Source organism: Danaus plexippus, chromosome 15 (assembly GCF_018135715.1).
Source record: "Danaus plexippus chromosome 15, MEX_DaPlex, whole genome shotgun sequence".
NCBI classification, from domain to species: Eukaryota; Metazoa; Arthropoda; class Insecta; order Lepidoptera; family Nymphalidae; genus Danaus; species Danaus plexippus.
Genome location: NC_083547.1, coordinates 2,867,373 through 2,880,825, shown reverse-complemented (window position 1 = coordinate 2,880,825; position 13,453 = coordinate 2,867,373). Strand labels below are relative to the sequence as shown.

Genomic DNA, 13,453 nt, shown 5'->3' with positions numbered 1-13,453 from the left:
ATGGAAATATAACATTTTGTTTGTTAAATGACGTTAATATTTATAATAACTTCTAAATGTATTAAATTATGACTACTTAACTTATATCGATTTAAAGGAAATGTTTTACCGATTTATTTTTGTAAAGGAGGGTATTATTGAATTCTTTGAGTATGGTATGTTCTTTAAAAACGGAACTCGATCGCTCACTCGCGTCACTTCACTGTTGGATACCGATCGAGACGGTTGTGCTTGAAAGTATAAAAGGTGTTTTCTTGTGGTCGGCTCATCAGGTTATAGCCTACCAAGTGCTAGTCAAAGCGTTGTTAGAGTGATAAACTCCCAAATACGGCTCCTGAGCGTGATCGAAAGAAGTGTATATTACATCTCAGAAGTGGGATAGCATCGAGTTTTTATTTTAAATCTTGGTGTGATCCTACCCGCCCAAGAGAAACGTGAGGAATTGTTACCTACTGAACATTACATTAGGAAATGATTTAAATGCCGTTTACGTTAATATTTTAACCTATAAACTAATACGTTTTATGTAAATCTTATCCTCTTAATGTCGTTACTCTGCTCGAGGACGATGCCCAAACTAAAGGAAAGGGTCGGATCGCTTGCTAGCGATTCTTCACGGGGCGCCAGTCGCCGCGTAGCAAGAGGCGTTCGCAGAGCACGCGTGGCAGCCGAAGGCAAGGCGAGACGCGTGTGGCTCGTGAGCGCGACGACCGCGGGCAGTCTACTAGATCGCGGCGATCCAGAACTTCGAGGCAGCGCACTTCGCCTGCGATCCTGACTGCTGTGCTGTCACGCCAGGCGACCATCAGCGCAACCAACGAGCAAAGATAGAATTGATTTAAGTAACTGATCATTGTCATGGATCAGTTTAGATAACTGGTCAAGGTCATGGATCAGTTTAGATTAGGTAACTGGTCAAGGTCATGGATCAGTTTAGATTAGATAATTGGTCAAGGTCATGGATCAGTTTAGTTGAGATAACTGGTCAAGGTCATGGATCAGTTTAGTTTAGATAACTGGTCAAGGTCATGGATCAGTTTAGATTAGGTAACTGGTCAAGGTCATGGATCAGTTTAGATTAGGTAACTGGTCAAGGTCATGGATCAGTTTAGATTAGATAACTGGTCAAGGTCATGGATCAGTTTAGTTGAGATAACTGGTCAAGGTCATGGGTCAGTTTAGTTTAGATAACTGGTCAAGGTCATGGATCAGTTTAGATAACTGGTCAAGGTCATGGATCAGTTTATATAAGATAACTGGTCGTCGTCATGGATCAGTTTGGATTTAGGTGGCTGGTCGTTGTCATGGATAAATTTAAGTTTGAGTGGCTGATCGTCGTCATGGATCGGTTTGGATTGAAGTAACTGATCGTCGTCATGGATCGGTTTGGATTGAAGTAACTGGTCGTGGTCGTGGATCAGTTTGGATTTGTGTTGCTGATCATTGTCATGCATCGGTTTGAATTTGGGTAGCCGATGTGAGTCATGGATCGGTCGTGCTAGATGGAAGTCACATCATATCATTGTTTGGACTAGTTAATTGTTGTATATTTTATTCGGATCGAACTTGTTGTCGTAGCAGTTGGGTCTTCCCAATTCTCTGAATATCGTTTATAAATGGTAAATGGAGTGTTTCTGAGAATATGTTTAATTTTGTATAGGTCGTAGAGTAACAAAATTTATTTGACTGGAAATGTGCATACATGTTGTCTCTTTCTCTTCTGTAATTTACGAGGGACTCGTAAATTGGCGGATGGCCGAGTTGTTACCGACATCTTAATCCTTGATATGGAAATATAACATTTTGTTTGTTAAATGACGTTAATATTTATAATAACTTCTAAATGTATTAAATTATGACTACTTAACTTATATCGATTTAAAGGAAATGTTTTACCGATTTATTTTTGTAAAGGAGGGTATTATTGAATTCTTTGAGTATGGTATGTTCTTTAAAAACGGAACTCGATCGCTCACTCGCGTCACTTCACTGTTGGATACCGATCGAGACGGTTGTACTTGAAAGTATAAAAGGTATTTTCTTGTGGTCGGCTCATCAGGTTATAGCCTACCAAGTGCTAGTCAAAGCGTTGTTAGAGTGATAAACTCCCAAATACGGCTCCTGAGCGTGATCGAAAGAAGTGTATATTACATTTGTAAGTGTTTATTTTTTTGCATGAATTTGCTACTGTAAAGAAAATACGTTTAGTAGAATTAAAGTTAGGTGAACTTAAAGTATCACCCTTGTAAAGTAATATTTTTTTTTGTGTAGAAATCTGTATTACATTATACATTTAATACGTAGTTGATTAATTTTCGGTTATGTCATAAAGTTATCTATCGGTTGAATAAAAATGTAGCAAATAAAAATATTATGAGTTTAAATTTAAAAGTAATTTGTCCACAATATGAAATTGTAAGGAAACATTATTAAAATAATGTTTTCGCAAATTCTTGCTATGAATATAGTAAAGGATGTTGTATTTTAATCAACGTGATCCAAATGAACCACTATCGATTAGAAGCTAGATGTTGATCCCGATTCCTTTTAAATCACAGCGGTAATAATAGGCTATTTATATTCCTTGTCATTCGTGACAAGTAGGAATCTCAGCGTTTTGGGAAATAGTTTCTCTGTACAGTTTGTAGGTTTCACGTTCAAGCGTGTTGATTGTTGTTAATTTAGTTGATCAGTCCCGGTCCTACATTTCAACATATACCACAAATTAATTTATTATTTTAATAAGAAAAAATAAGGAAAAATCATCTTTACTAATGTAAAAAAATCATCAATTGAATTGAATGAAATAAAAAATATTAATACTGTAAATAAAAAATATTATTACCTTCAGTGCCGACCGTTAATTTTAATATAATTAAATAAAACAGTCCTCTGCTAATTAGTTTGTTATTTTTATATTGTAATTGATTTACTTCTTTCTCAATACTCCAGTATTTTTGAATCACTTATTGGAATGTTATAAAATAACATCACTCGTAACAAAACCCACGTTCAGATCCTTATGAGTTTATACTCATAATATTATTATTATCAGGATTCTAAATGTGAAGAATTTATTTGTATAGAATAGAAACGCGAGCTATTTCCTTGTTGCTAGTGACAAAAACAAGTTAAAATATGTTGTTGGTTCTATCGAAGTTTCGAATGTCTCTCCCGCTCACGTTCAAGGGTTTTATAAGGTCCGATTAAGAAATGTTACACTGACTAATGCTTTCTGGAGTTTGAACAATCGATTTTCGTGCTTATCAGTTATCTGTAAACTCAATGTTCGATCGCCTTTTGAATCACGTATGGATTAAGAAATTGTGACGTTGCCCTTGACTTTCAAAATGAATTTTATTCAAAATATATTAAATATAAAGAATATTATTAGACAATATCAATATAGGTTTCAGACGCAAATATTCGCAAACATTTTTGAAAACCTTCAATATTTTTTTTGTTACTAATACGATAATGGGAAGGTCATAAAATGAGATGTGATTCACTTAGCGGAAATAATGCCTGCAGATGTTGTTCCAAGTATGTTGTCGCCATTGCTTCTGTAATTATAAATGTAGGAAAGATAAAAGAGATTGAATGAAATTATATTGGAATCTTCTGAAAAGGCCGTACTTTTCTATTCGTATTAGATATATGATGTTCCACCTCGGTCATTCTGTCTGTCTTTTCATATTTCTTAAACATAAATATTAGACGTATACCAGTAGAAATAGCACTAATGAGAGTGATTTATTACTCCACGTAATTTATAGCATCTTTAATGATGTCGCCTTGCTGTATTTATGGCTAGTAAACATGGTATGATCAGTTTGTTATTATATTAAAAAAGTTTTGGTTCTGTAACACGTGAGTTAGAGTTTTAAATGAAAAGAAGTCCAAGGTTGATTTTTTGAGCTTGAAACGTGTTTCAAGAATGTATTACGTTTTCATTCATCGCTATCCACTGCTACACCAATTAATTCAATTAATTTCTTCCGCCTACAATTCCGTTCAGCTTGTATTTACCATGTAAAAATTAATTGGTTTTTAAAAATAACAATTAATATTTTTTATACTTGTAGTTGAAAATGAAAAGGCGATATAAATTTAAAAAAGCGAACTTTTTAAACATTGAATAATGGAAATATCTTGTCAATTGCAAATGGTTATTCAAATGTATAATTTACCTGGATTGGGAATATTGAAATATATGAGTATTAATTTTGGTTGCTCCATTCTTCATTATAAGATCCTGTATTTATATATATATACACACACACATATATATATATATATATATATATATATATATATATAATTAAATGAAGTAAAAGGTAATAAATCCGATATTATGAGCAGTGTGTAAGCAAATACATAAAAAATGTAGTATTTTCAAATAAATAAAATCTAGTGGCAACAATTTTGAAAATTCATATTTTAAGATAGATTCACAAACATGTACAATGTAATACAATATAAAAATATGACTTAAAATAATGTTTAAAAGTTCAGACTTTTTTTTCTAAAAACTTATCTGTCTATTTTAAGGTTTCAGTGTCTATTATAAATCTTTTTCCTCAATATTTTTTTAACAAAAACACAGCGTTGAAGAATAAAAAAATTAAATAATAATATTTTTTTCTGCGACTGATGTAAAAGACAACATATTTTTATATTATAAAAATTCAATTATAAAAAAAAAGCTTTTGAATTTATTTTTAGTAAAAACCAGTTAGATTTGACAATAAATATGAAATAAAATATATATATTCACAATTAAATACTACGATGAGATAATATAAAATTATTTTATTCGGTATTCAACAAGTCTGTCACAGGATGTCATGTCGTTTCCGTTTTTATCATTTCAAATGGTTTTATCTCCGTTAGTATATAATTATTATTTAAATAAAAATGTAGTTTTGCTTTGACTACCAATTTTATTTTATAATAGTTTTAACTTTAACAGTGAAATTTGATAACTTCTTTTAAAACGTTTTCACATCATATTAAAATTAATTCACCTGTTAGTCATATGTATTTCTAAATACAATTCTATCGCTCATAAAGCAAAATTGTTTTATAAAGAAGTATTTTCTCTTTTACAATTACCATTGTGACGATGTTTGGAAAACATTTTGAAGGACACAGAAAAGATGAGGAAGGTGGATAATCTTTTTGGATTAAATTAAAAAAAAGAACAGGAAAAGCTATACAATCGAATCAAATCGAAATTAACATTGATTAATGATTAAAAGAATTGAAAGCATCTCGATGTGTCAATTTCGTATAAATTGTATTCTATACTATAAATTCCTTTTTATAAGCTCAGCTGTTATATAATATATATCGGATTTATTACAAATTCATTGTTTTAAAGACAGGACGCCAGCCTCGCTGACGTCTCTAATGTCACTTGTTTCAGTAAGTTCCAGATATTTTAAAATGAAACTTCAATTCTTCTAAATGTTCTTGTATTTCTCGAAGGTTCTTTATGCTCCGCACTCGCTGAACTCTGCAGTCCCCTGTCGTGCGTCCAGACGTCATATTTAAACCAGAATTCAAACATAGTTCTATTCTCTTTGATTTCCTTTTACTTTTAACAATAGTAACGACGACCAATAAGGTGTTATAATAATTGGTGCCAGTTATTTCCATGTTGCATCCGTCGTTGAAGCTGCTTGCGCCGATACGGCCATTCTGGCAGGCGGTGCGTGCTCTGCACCTGCCTGGTGATGTGTTCTCTCCTGCTTAGCTTTCGTTATGTTCTCGTACCCGTTGCAGGTCTCGTAGAGTATGGGCCAGGTTCAAGAATTGATGCTTCATCGTCCGAAGTCATGCCGATACGGTTATACTGATGCGTGCTCTGCATTGTTTTCTGTGATAACAGAGAGATACTTATGTAGTCTAGGTACTTCCACAGTAAACCTAGATAACTTTATATTGTTATAGTTATGGTTAACAAATTTGTTGTTGTCGTATGGGTTACGTTGTTTATTACGACTCATCGTGAGACGAAATCATAATATCAGGTCCAATTATTTAATCTACTTATGGCTTTGGGGCGTCACACGAACATTCATAACATATGTCATAGGACGTCTCCATCCGCCTACAACATTTTTTTTTTTTTTTCTTTCTTTATTTGTTTGGCGTAAGACGTCTCCACCCGTGTACAATATTTTTTTATTTTTATTTTTATTTTTATTAATTTTTTTTTTTTTTTTTTTTCGTAAGACGTCTCCACCCGTCTACAATATTATTTTTTATTAATTATTATTATTATTATTATTTTTATTTTTTTTATTAATTTTTTTTTTTGTTATGGTTCGGATCCGCACGCCAAATGCATCTTTTATAGTAATATATCTCAAACTAAGTGTTAGACAATCACATTGCTAGCAATGATTAATGGTAATGCGTTTGAATGAAGCAATTTGAACAAAATGAAATACGCTCACCGGATAACTATTAGGTAGGCGAACCGTCCACCTAACAGCTTGCTTAGTAATTCTGTGTCGTCCCTCAGATGCTGTGAAGTCTCATCGTAGCTGGTCATGTGCCATATTCGTAGCTGGTCATGTTCCACATTTCGAAGTCATCCATTGTCTAAAATCACTTTACAAGATATTAATCATTCTCAATTATTTTCTGGATTTTGTATAGTTCACAAAATTTTAAATATAGGGATATCCGTTTTCTGGGGTTATATTTTTATTATTACAATATCTCCCTTCTGGAATCTTTTAATCGTAGCTCGACCTCTCAAAAACCTAGCTTTGTATCTTCTCTCCGCCTCGACCATCCTGTTTTGAATGTGTTGGTGCATTACTTCGATTTAAACGGACTGATTGTTGAATTGTAATCTAAACTATCAAAGCATAATTGACTTGTTCGTATGTGCAAAACATCGGCAAGGATACTAAATTTTCCACATGTATTCTTATCACGTAATAAATCTGCTCCGGTTAATATATCAGTAGTCGTTTCAAAACCTGGAACTATAGAAAATTATTTCTACATTAATAACTATTTAACTATTCATTGAAATAGTAAGGTCCGATCTCAATCCACGCAAATAGTTTACGATTTGTTTTCTACACCCAGAGATTTCATTTGCAATTGATTCTTGTATAACGCACCACTGCGATCTTGCATTTTATTTAAGAGTACATTTACCAGTTGGTATTAAATTAAAATTCGGCGTGATCTCCTTATTCCCGTCGGAAACACGATTCAAACGCATGACCACGGTTAGCAGAAAAGGAACAGAAATTAGTTATATTCGCAATAGATGTATTTGATCAGGATTTTGGAGTCGAGTATGCTTTCGTTTGAATTACAGCATCGTTTTTGTAGAGGCACTGCCGTGTGTTAACCAGACATGTTGCAAATATTACTATGAAGAGTATGTCTATTGTCGTATTTAAATAAAGCAATGGTCTCAGTAGTTTGATATTAAAATCATGCAAGTTCTTATAGATCGAGTGTGTACCTTTATACTCAAGTCTTCCCAAGGCCTCCCTACGTCATCTCATGGTATTCTTAAGGATACAGCAAGGACCTGTGGTTAGCTCAAGAGTAACACGCGATTAGTTCAGAGGTACGCTTTCCACATCTGTGGTGTAGACTTGTCTTCTCACGGCTCCACAAGGCATCCCTACGGAATCTCATGGTTCTCTTATGGATACATCAAGGACCCGTGGTTAGCTCAAGGGTAACACGTGATTAGCTCAGAGGTCACGCTCTCCAGATCGGTGGTGTATAATTGTCTTGTCACGGTACCACAAGCCTTCCCTACAGAATCTCATGGTTCTCTTGAGAATACATCATGGACACGAGGTTAGCTCAAACGATAATAACAAATGTTAGCTATGGTCTCACGTAATGCCTCTTGTGTAGATGTTGCAACTAACCAATCGTATGCACACTTTCTAGCTCACTCCTTTAAAAGACTTTAATTCGAATGTCGTAGTTACTGATTTGGTACGTATTTACAGCCGTAAAGATGCGTTTGAATCAATCCCGAACACACACACACTATCACCGGGATCAAAAGATGATAAAATTAATATGATCTTGTTAGTAATTTTAATCGTATCCCTTGTTTTTTGGGTACAGACGTTCGGTCACGCTCTGCATTGTTGACATCATTTGCATGAAAGACTGAGGAGCGTTCTTCATTACGCAAGTTCTCCGGATGATTATTTTCTTGAGCTGGATCAGGATTTACAAATACACTAAGACCGGCAGTAACTGATCACAGGAGCGATCCCACTTCTGATATCGGATTTATTACAAATTCATTGTTTTAAAGACAGGACGCCAGCCTCGCTGACGTCTCTAATGTCACTTGTTTCAGTAAGTTCCAGATATTTTAAAATGAAACTTCAATTCTTCTAAATGTTCTTGTATTTCTCGAAGGTTCTTTATGCTCCGCACTCGCTGAACTCTGCAGTCCCCTGTCGTGCGTCCAGACGTCATATTTAAACCAGAATTCAAACATAGTTCTATTCTCTTTGATTTCGTTTTACTTTTAACAATAGTAACGACGACCAATAAGGTGTTATAATAATTGGTGCCAGTTATTTCCATGTTGCATCCGTCGTTGAAGCTGCTTGCGCCGATATATACCTATTGAAGCTATTACTTTCAGTATCATATATTAATATTACATTATATATGTTTAATATAAGGTCAATTTACATGTACACTTGGCTGACACCGTCAGTCAGTATAACTTTCTTTTATTTTATTCTGTCCTGTATTAAGTTAATTAACATATATTTTACATAATAACAAAAAAGTTTTAAAAAAAACTACTTTACTAATATTCAGTGATTTACATTATTAGTAATATTTTAAGCAATTAAAATGATACATTTGTTCTAATATTGACAGTCCCGAAATCTTGTATTGATTGGTGGATAAGAATATAAGGTTACACTAATATTTTTAGTTTAATTTGGAAAAGTTTAATGAAACGTGGAGCAAAAAACAAAGTAATAGTTTCCATTAAATGTATAAACATTCTAAGAAAAAGCAACGAATACAAATTGGTTAAATTTTTCTTAAGATAAAATTCGAAATTAAAATAAGACAGATATCAATAAATTAAGAATTTTACGATAGTTCTTATAATTTTACAAAATTAAAATCTTATGCTCGTCGTTGTCATTTCTTTCACAAATATATTAAAATCCATTTTGATACGTTTTCAAGATTTATTTGATTTCTGAAAGATAAAGAAACAGATTTAAGACAGTGTTTTAATAGATTGTTCTGTTGATGATTTGTGACCTCAGAATTTTCCTGAAACGTAAAAAGTCTATTGAAACAAAAAAAAATCATTGACTTTTTACTTTTCATGAAAAATTCAGTTACAATTAAGTATGATGTAGAATGTAAAAATACTTTTTTCAATATGTTATATATAATTACTTGTAGAAATCTTGGGAAAGAAAAGGTTTGTACTTTTTAAAAGATAAGTATAATCCGTTGACTTTTATTTCAAAATATTTTTTGCATTTTGAACAAAGAAGAATTGAACTCGACATTTAACTAGGTCAGAGTAACTTTGAATTTAAATATTCTTTATAAGTTGAGAAACCACGAGACCTATCGTGAAAGACATAAAAATTCTTTCCACTTGAAATGTTATATTGTCCAAAGAAGCTGCCTTGCTTTGAGATGAAATTATAAAAACAAGTAGAATAGTTCATTCTTTTATTAACTAGCGAATTTTCATATGCGACGGAACAAAGGAATACATAATCAAAACGAGTAACATAAACGGATAGCGGAGTTTTTTTTTGATGTTTTTGAAGCCAGGCATGAAGTGACCTTTTGATACTGAAGTCTCTTGCGACACGTTAGAGTACACAGTCTCAAGTTTATAGTTCTGAGAGTTGTAAAACATCTAAAAAAAAATTTCTTTATGAACGATCGAACCTGATATCTATAACATGACCCGTGTTTAAGTGTGCCATTAATTCATTAAAAAAATATTATATTAGATAAAGATGTTATGAAATTAAAAAAAAAAAATTCTTCAGTTATTCTCGCTGTATTAATTTTTTTTTATAAAATAACTCTGACAATTGTTATAAAATAAACAATATTCTGTCTTTAATTTAGTTTTTAAGCCACTAGTTTGAGTATTGAGATAACTGACACTGTTAGTGAGGCGGTATGGTTTTAAAGAATTCATTTGTGTTAAGATTATTTTTATATAATCAAAGTGTAAAGAGCCTGTAAGCTTAAAAACTATAACTTAAATAAGAGCTTAAATGTTGTTTTTTATTTTTTTGAGAAAAAAAATATGTTTTTAAACTAATACAAGTGGAAATATAGTGTGTGCAAATGTCTATTAAAAACAATTTTTGCCTACAGAAAACGCAACTAGCGCCTTGTTTTACTTACTAAAGTATAATATATAGGTATATCCTATATGTTGGTTGGAATTGAAAGATGCTTAGTTATTTGAAATTATGTTCGTTACGCCTGAATATTGACTGCGGATCACGCAGCTATTGAATTATTCATAATGGAAATTCATATTTTCATGAAAATTCCCTTTAATAAAAATCCTACCCGGTTCAATGGAATGTTACTTTTAAACTATATTCTTTATGAAAAAAAATACTACAAATGTTATAAGCCAGTTCTATTTTTGATTACCCATTCAAAAAATTGTTTTTTTAATGGAATATTTTCGGAAGTGAAACCACAACGGTTTTAAATTGATTTATACCTATAATTATTTAAAGTTTTTATTGAATAAATTAAAAAAAAAAATCTTATAACTATTTAAAAATAATGTGATAGAAATCGTATTGATTTTATTATATAATATAGAACTATCTTATATGCATAACTAGTGACAAAGAGATCTAATGCAATATACTACATCAATTTTTTTTATATTTATTACGTTACGCAATTGCATTGAATATTTATATCGAATGTAAACGTGCTGTCGTTCAAACGAGTCATTTGAATTTCAATTCCTTTTCTGAAAAGCGAACCAGATTTTATAATGCTAGCGTAATTCCTAGAATTATAGAAAGTAAGAAAAGATAAATAAAGCTATGGAAAAAGATTGAAGATTATTTAAAAAAATGTTATATAATTTCCAGCTTGTTTTTTGTTCGTGTGTGTTTTCGTTCTAGATTAATATTTATTTAATTACTTTATTATTTATATCTTATAAATTTATATTAAAATAGAGAACTGAAATCATAAGTATCTATATTAGTGTGTGTGAGTTATTGCACCGCTCAAAGTCTGCACCTCCGAATTTGAAGACATTTTGCATGTTTGTAGCTTAATGCCTTGTTATTCTAATCAACTTATACAATAAAAATCAGCTAATGGATTAAGTCCCATGGAGAAAATGAGTAACTATTTTAGCAACTGGGATAAAAACTGTAGCAAGAATTTTGTAACTGCTTGTTTCGCCTCGACTTAATTTCTTAATTCTATACAATATCGGATATATTGTACAGTATTATTTAAAATGCTTAAAAATTGTCCCGTGATTCGTACCGTGTACTGGAAATGAAGGCCATGTATACGTAAGTAAAATATCTAATATTGAATGTGATAAAAATTTTAGTTAAGTCGAATATCATAGGAATACATTTTAAATCATGTGTGTGTTTTTACAAGGTCTTAAGTTTTAGGTGTTTGCCGCTTTAAGGAGGAAACAAAAAGTTAACTGTATATGATTTTTAACGTGAAACCGAAATCAAATATGTAATATTCCAAATTGAATCGAATTTAGTACGGCTGCAAGAAGTGCAGGAGATATATTTTGTATATATATTTTAAAGTAAAAATTTAATTCTCCTGTAACAAAGTCGAAGCCACTATATGTTTTTATTTTTTATATACAAGTCAGAAACATCACACTCTACTTAATAATAAATTAATCCTTACAATAAAAGCTATAAATTCAAGTCGACATTAAATAAAAATAATTATTTAATGCCTAATAGTTTCTTGTTACATACAGTATTTAAAATTTTTCAATAATTATATATCGGCGTAATTCCTTTTATTTGAATAATCAATAATTGAGGGTAGTTGAAATTATCAGGTGTCACCCGCATAACCACCTGCGTTAAATAGAGGCGATAGTACGGATTACAAGGGGGTCTCGCTCATGACGTTGCAGGGATCGGATCTCTTCGAAGTAAGGTGTTTGTCAAATCGTCTACGAGGTTACTTTCAATAGTTTGAAATCCTGACGACATTAAAGAATAAAGTCATCGGTGACGTCAGTTATGTTGACGTCACTCTTTTCAAGAACGTCAAAGTGATTTCTACACCGACATATATATTACATCTTAATAATAATCTTATAAATACAAGTTTAGTGGATGGAACAGTTCAAACATTTTATTTGATCGAATATCGCCGACGCTTTTTATATTTCCCTTAGGAATCTGTTTACTAGTTTATGAAAAGAAAAATAGCAATAAAGAAATATGTGCATGTTTACTTGGTTTGCTGTTATCTTGCTATTTTAGATTCAATGCAGAAAATAGAAAATTTTAATTTCATACTTTCAAACTTTATTTAACATCCACATGTTCCAAACAGATTATTTCGTTCTACTTGTGTCACATTTCTTCCTATTTCTGCGTGCTTTGTAAAATGGAACAGTAAGTTTCACCAAACTAATAATAAACGATGAGTATTAGTATTTGTATTTAGTGATGAATAATGTTCGGAGCTTATAAAATATAAGTGAACAATATTCGACAAAGAAGAAGAAAATATAAGCAGGCTATCGTACGGACTTCATAGAACTGTATATATTAATAACAAATACAAAGATTTAACGTCTCTGATGCCACATTGTATAAGAGAAATACAAAGTGGCAGCAGACACACATGAGAACAATATCTTCAGTAATTTACGATTCATTTTTATATGATTTAATAATTGAAGATACCAAAGACTGAATTGGAAATCCTTCTTTTATACCTTATATTACTTAGGATTTATTTATCTTCTGTTGTGATGTAACTTGTTAGTTTCTGTACATTTTTAAGTAAGGAAAATTATATATTGTCTATTAAACTAGACTTTATAATTGTATTTTTAATTACATTATAATTTGTATTTATGTTAATAGAACAATTAACAACTTTTAACAACTTTTTAAACGATATATTATTTACGTGTGACTTTTTTTTTATAAAAGAGAGTGTCTTTGAAAACGAAATATAATTATATGAGTACAGTCCCAAGTATTAAAGAGATTTATAAGTTAAGTGATTATTCAAGGCTGGTTTCAGGAAAGGTCAATAGAGGACAGATAAGGGTTCTGTGGTTCTTTAACATATATAGTTGGAAGGAAAATCGTTAACCGCTACAGGTATACTCATCGATTTGTCGAGAGCTCTGGTTTGGGAAAACGTTTAATATTATTGTTAATAT

The 13,453-nt window shown here is 31.5% G+C and overlaps 1 protein-coding gene across 3 annotated transcripts in view; it reads left to right on the top strand.

Moving 5' to 3' along the window:
- Positions 1–1,497: 1,497 nt before the first annotated feature.
- LOC116766576 (ornithine decarboxylase 2-like) overlaps positions 1,498–13,453 on the top strand; it is a 60,886-nt gene continuing 48,930 nt past the window's right edge. Inside the window, exon 1 of one of the 3 annotated variants that reach the window (XM_061522881.1) lies at positions 1,498–2,155. The gene's annotated coding sequence lies outside the window, so the exon portion shown is untranslated. The remainder of the gene's footprint in view (positions 2,156–13,453) is intronic. The other 2 variants (XM_061522879.1, XM_061522882.1) reach the window with 2 other exon arrangements.